Source organism: Anolis sagrei, chromosome 1, assembly GCF_037176765.1.
Source record: "Anolis sagrei isolate rAnoSag1 chromosome 1, rAnoSag1.mat, whole genome shotgun sequence".
Classification (NCBI taxonomy): Eukaryota; Metazoa; Chordata; class Lepidosauria; order Squamata; family Dactyloidae; genus Anolis; species Anolis sagrei.
Window position 1 is genome coordinate 112,839,006 of NC_090021.1, and position 6,683 is coordinate 112,845,688.

Sequence of the window (6,683 nt, forward strand, 5' to 3'; positions counted from 1 at the left end):
TTTGCTAGGTAAAGGTAAAGGTTTCCCCTTGACATAAAGTCTAGTCGAGTCTGACTCTGCGGGACGGCACCCATCTCCATTTCTAAGCCGAAGATCCGGCATTGTCCGTAGACACCTCCAAGGCTATGAGGCCAGCATGACTATATGGAGCACCGTTACCTTCCTGCTGGAGCAGTACCAATTGATTTACTCACATTTGCATGTTTCCAAACTGCTAGGCTGGCAGAAGCTGGGACTAACAGCATAAGCTCACCCTGTTTCCCGGTCTTGAACCACCAACCTTTTAGTCAGAAAGTTCAGCAGCTCAGCGCTTTAACCTGCTGCGCCATGAGGGACTCCACAATATGTAACTGTATGTAAATAAATGACAGAGAAACATCCTGGTCTTTTGTACTTGGGAATCTGCCCTCTGAAATGAACTAAAACTAAGGAGGATGTAAATTAAGGAAGAAAGTTCCCAACAGTTAATACAGTTACTTTGTTTGGGTACTATTGTCTATATGCCATAGGCATAATCATAAATCAAATTGTAATTCAAAGCACAGAACTATTGAATCAATGAGAACTTGGTAAAGCGACACATTTGTAAGTTCCATTAACTCATTGAGCCAGCCCTACTTTGGAGTAACAATTTTAGATGAAATAAATGATATAGTTTGCAAAAAAAAGCCGATGCTTGTTTAATAAATGTTATGTATAGCTTTCTAGTAAGAATATATTGGTAAATATAAATCTTTTTATTAAAAAAAATCATCTGTTAATTTTAATTTTAAAAGATTTGTGAAACAATTGTGTTACGTTATTTGCCATTCTTGTTGATATGATGTGATACTATTTGCATACCCTTTAAAGTTGGCAATCTGAAAACTGCTATAATGTTAGTTATTTATAATTAACGTAACTGTAAATTAATAATTATTCAGACTGAAACCATTCAGTTGTAAGACACATGGTTCCTTTTGTCTTTGGTGTGGCTTGATATGCCGTCTTTGGTATGCTGTGAAGTTTTCCTTTGAAATAAAAACATAATTGTTTAATACTTTGTGAACAATTACTGCTGTATCGCCACTCCTTCATCCCCTCCACCAGATTTCATTGTACAGCTGCAGCTTCAGTGCAAATGGTACAGCCCTCTATTTTTTTCCTGGTTGAAAGTAAAAAAAACATCCTGATGCTGTCTTGGCAGTTGTAACATTAAAAATAAATAGGCAGTCTGGTACCATCACAGTCTGAAGGACCAACCTGGAAGAATATTGGTACAAAAAAGGATTAACAACACTGCAAACATTAAACTCTTTTGTGTTATGTCAATCAAAGAAGCCACCATTGTTTTTTCTCATGATAATGACAAGCCTAGAAGTGTGTTTTAGATTTTAGTGTTTTTTTCTGCCTTTCAGCATGTACAGAAATTGTTGTTTTTTTCTAATTTGGTCACCTGTCTTATATAAGAATCGTATTACTACACATGTCCTAGCATTTTGAGTGATATATCCTCATTCAACATTGCCTCTAGAAATTTGTAGCAAATATAGATGGTACTTATTGGCTTTTATTTGTCTTCAAATTCTGGAAAATAAACACGGATGTTTCAGGCATAAATGGGGAAGACATTCAAGATAAAGTACATTTGCATACTTGTTGATTACATTGACATCTGAAAATACAAAAATGGAGTATAGTATGCACTATTAAAGCTAGTGGCGCAGCAGATTAAACCACTGAGCTGCTGAACTTGCTGACTGAAAGGTTGGCGGTTTGAATTCGGTGAGCAAGGTGAGCTCCCACTGTTAGCTCCAGCTTCTGCCAACCTAGCAGTTCGAAAACATGCAAATGTGAGTAGATCAATAGGTAGCACTTCTGTGGGAAGGTAATGGCACTCCATGCAGTCTTGCTGGCCACATGACTTTGGAGGCATCTACGGACAGTGCCAACTCCTTGGCTTAGAAAGGGAGATGAGTGTCATCCCCCAGAGTTGGAAACAACTAGACTTAATGTCAAGGGAAACCTTTCCCTTTCCCTTTATTGAATCAGAGAAATCACTTGTGTGCATGTATGAACAGTAGAGAGAATCCTAAATTACTTTAATGTATTTATGGTAAATTGAGAGTCCTATTTCTGTAGAGGTGTAGTATAGATTTATGGTTGGCAGTTCTTAGGTTAATTGGAACGACATCATAACATTTTTGATGATAAGAACTCTATAGCTGTTTTCAAATTTTGTTACATGCTGTGATTGTTATCATCTGATGGAACTTTCCAGTTTTAGAAACTGCATGTTTCTTAATGACTTAGATGAAGGGTCAGAAGGCATGATCATCAAGTTTGCAGACGACACCATATTGGGAGGGATAGCCAATACTCCAGAGGACAGGAGCAGGATTCAAAACGATCTCAACAGACTAGAGAGATGGGCCAAAACTAACAAAATGAAGTTCAATAGGGACAAATGCAAGGTACTCCACTTAGACAGAAAATATGAAATGCAAAGATACAGATTGGGGGATGCATGGTTCGAGAGCAGTATGTGTGAAAAAGATCTTGGAGTCCTCGTGGACAACAAGTTAAACATGAGACAACAATGTGATGCGGCAGCTAAAAAAGCCAATGGGATTTTGGTCTGCATCAAAAGGAGTTTAGTGTCTAGATCCAGGGAAGGCATGCAACCCCTCTATTCTGCCTTGGTTAGACCACACCTGGAATACTGTGTCTAGTTCTGGGCACCACAATTGAAGGTGACAAGCTGGAATGTGTCCAGAAGAGGGTGACTAAAATGATCAAGAGTCTGGAGAACAAAACCTATAAAAAAGCAGCTTAAAGAGTTGGGCATGTTTAGCCTACAGAAGAGAAGGCTGAGAGGAGACATGATAGCCATGTATAAATATGTGAGGGAAATTCATAGGGAGGAGGGAGCAAGTTTGTTTTTACTGCCCTAGAGACCAAGACGTGGAACAATGGCTTCAAACTACAGGAAAGGAGATTCTGCCTGAACTTTAGGAAGATCTTCCTAACCATGAGAGCTGTTCAGCCATAGAACTTAGTGCCCCAGAGTCTGGTGGAGGCTTCTTCTTTGGAGGCTTTTAAGCAGAGGCTGGATGACCATCTGTCGGAGGTGCTTTGAAGGTGGATTGGACAGGGGGTTGGACTGGATGGCCCATGAGGTCTCTTCCAACTCTGATTCTGTGTCTACGTTGAAACTTTTCTCTCATTTCTGGCACGCAATATTTACTGCCATGTTTTTTTTTCCCTTGGGGTTGGGGAAGGAAAATAGCCTGTATCTTTTGTTTTGAGAGGACAGACTCTAGGAGGTTCCTGGACTCACTGTTTCCTGAGTCTTTGTTGCCACTCCAGCTCTCTTAAGAAAGGAAATGGGAGTGTGTGTGTGTTTTAAAACCTCTGGCGCACTGGAGTGGGGGGAATATCTGGCAGGGATTTTTTTCCCCTTTAAAAGTGCCAAATCCTTTCAAGTGTTTGACATAGAGAGAGGGGATTAAAAGTGAATAATGTTAAAGACAAATTGAAGTTGATGCTTGACTTGTCAGTCTCTGGAGTTTCCTGAACAAACTGAATGAAATGTTTTCATTTGAAGCCCACAAAGAATTTTTTCCCCCAAAGGATCTTGAATGGGTAACAGTGAGGATTTACATGCTTGCCTCCAGTTTCATTCCAGGCTTGCTGGTAATTATTCGGTTCTTGCAGGGTCTTGGCAGCGGAAAAGAATGGTCCAGTTCACAGGACAGGCTTTTGACTGTGACTCCTTTTGAATGAGCTGCCGGTGACAATAGCTGAGTAAAAAGTACAGTGAGTGACAAAGGTTGGGATGAAAGGAGTTACGTCTTGTGTCTCATTGTCATTTCAAACACAAGAAAGGTTTAGGATTTCATTTGCAGGGGTCTTTTGCCATGTGCAGAAATGAATGTCTCCTGCATTGAGCATGAGTTTATTTTTAAATTTAGAGATGGTAAAGCTGTTTTAATATCTCATTCTTCTAGGTTGCTGAAGTGTGCTGCTTCTCGCACTCGTCTTTTGTCCAACCTAACCTAATGTTTTATTTCTTAAATATACACAGCACACAGACAGGCACTAAGCTTTGCACATGTCGCTTTGTTGGAGTCAAATGGTTCACATTTTATGCAAAGCAACCCCCTGATCTAAGTCAATGTGCATCTACACATGCACCCCTTTCTTCCCCGATTTCTTTAGAACTTTCAGAAGCATTTGCTATGCTTGGATCATGACATTGTTTGATCTTTTCAAAGCGACTGATGGGATTGTTTGACAAACCCAAGCCGGTTCTTTACTCTTCGAGATTTGTAATTGCATCCAGGATGGTGGAGTGGGATTGAGCGTGTTTAACTGCTGTTTAGGCATTTGGGACAGCTGAAATGAAACCTGTTGCCACTGGAGATCCTCCTCCTCATCTCCCTCCAAAGGTCATCTTTGTGTATTGCGAAGTCAGTAGTCATTGATGATTAAGTGCTGCCACCTATGTTTTCAGGGGTGTAGTGCTGAGACCTGTTTCACAGATCTGCAAGCAACTAAAAAGATATTTGGACACCTTCAGTGCCTACTCCCTTTTCATCACTCTACTTCATCACACTAGAGAATGAATCCACTTTAAATCCAGTTGCTGCCTCCTGCAGAATTCTGGGGTTTGCAGTTTAGGGAGGAGCCTTGAACAGCCTCACTAAACTGCAAACCCCAAAATTCTGCAGGAGGCAGAAACCAGATTTAAAGTGGATTCATTCTCTAGTGCAGTCGTTCTCAACCTGTGAGTCCCCAAGTGTTTTGGCCTACAACTCCCAGTTTACCAACTGTTAGGATTTCTGGGAGTTGAAGGCCAAAACATCTGGGGACCCACAGGTTGAGAACCACTGCTCTAGTGTGATGAGGTTAAATGTTGTAAAGCAATGCTTTTGGGTTGGAAGGATTAGCCGTTTACAAGGAACGTTGCCCAGGGGACACCCAACTGTATTCACTCAGTCTTCCGGGAGGCTCTTTCCGTGCTCCCCAACCAAAAATGGAAGTCTCTGAACAGACTCCGAAGTGGAGTTGGCACATCAAAAGACAATCTGGCCAAATGGTGCTACCTAGAAGAATCCTCCACCTTGTGCAACTATAGAATAGAACAAACAACTCTGCATCTGTTTACTTGCCCACAATGCCCAGCCTTATGCACAGAGGAAGAACTGTTTAAAGCTACAGACAATGCAGTTACTGTTGCCCATTTTTGGTCTAAAACTATTTAGCTGCAGTTGATCCCTTTATTTCATCAGTTTTAAACTTACTTATTTATGCAATTCTTTTGACACCAAATAAATAAAATAAACCACTCTTAGATTCCTGCATCACTCTTACATGATCGAAATTAACCATTCTCAGCTATGATAGAAATGTATTTTGTGCTGAGCAGTATAACCATAACTTGGAAAATAAACTGCTCTGGCCTCTGACTCCCAGATTTGACAAGCCCGCATGCCCCAAATTCTAGTCAAAAGAAGTAATGTATTTATAAGCCCTGAGCAAAGCTACAGCAAACACATTTTTTGACTTACATCCTCTTGTTAGTTTCAATGTTGAATTCTCAAATTCATGTTGATGTGATCAATCTACTCTAATGAGGACTATTAGAGTTGCTTCATTCGTTCTATGATAGGGCTGATCCTGTGTGCACCTTGTTACTATTTGTCTCAACTAGAGCTTCTTAAACTTTTCCACTTGGGACGCTTTTGACCCGAGAAAACTTTACACAACCCTAAGTATATAGGTTAAAAATCCAAAATTTTCAAGGCTTACTAAACAGGTGGATATTTCTTTTTTTAAAGTATTCATGAAGCATCTTCTGCAGAGCCCACTGTAAACACTGCACAACAGATTTGTGTAAAACAGTCACTAGATGATGTTCAGGAAACTTGGATTGTTGCCAAAGTTTCCATGATCCCAACAGTGAGTTAAGAGGACATCATGAGATGCACAATTTAAGAAGCAGTGATCTAGACCAGAAGAAAGAAAACTGAAACATGGGAAAGGTCTAACAGAAGCTTCCGATGGACAGAAGGGCTCGTCCTGACTCTTGAAGGCTTTTGATGCATGATGATAGTAAGTTAACCGGATACATTATGTACAAAAACTTTGCGTATATGATTTAAAAAAATGAAAATGTGTGTTTTCGACTGCACTACAAATACAATATTAGACAATGCTACACATAATCCAAAAACTAAAATGTGCACATACAGTGCTGGAAGAAAATAAATTCTTAACTTGTGTTTTAATGTCCTGATGTTCACCAGATCCCACCTGATCCTGGAAGCTAAACAGGATGAGTACTGGTAAGTTCTTGGATGGGAGATCTCCAAGGAATACCAGCTGTATTGCAATATTTCAGTAGAAAGTAGTGACAAGCCACCTTTTATTCTGAGAACACTGTTAGATGAAATTCTTCAAATCTACCTGATGGTGACAAGTTGCCTGTCACCACCAGACAGGCATCTGGAAGGCACAACATATACAGCAGGAAAAACAACTAGAAAAAAGGGACTAAAATATAACCAGAAGTTGATCAAATCTTAGAGAGAATGTTAGTTTCTTCTGACACATCTCATCCGTTCCCTTGTGGATATCTTTACAATTTTCCCTAACTGTCTAGAGAGGTTTCCAAAAGTTTGTATAACTTAACTGTGTAA

At 40.0% G+C, this 6,683-nt stretch overlaps 1 long non-coding RNA gene across 1 annotated transcript in view; it reads left to right on the forward strand.

Moving 5' to 3' along the window:
* LOC132760725 (uncharacterized) overlaps positions 1-685 on the forward strand; it is a 53,044-nt gene extending 52,359 nt beyond the window's left edge. The window contains exon 4 of the long non-coding RNA XR_009629882.2: positions 9-685. This is a non-coding gene — a long non-coding RNA (uncharacterized lncRNA). The remainder of the gene's footprint in view (positions 1-8) is intronic.
* Positions 686-6,683: the final 5,998 nt, after the last annotated feature.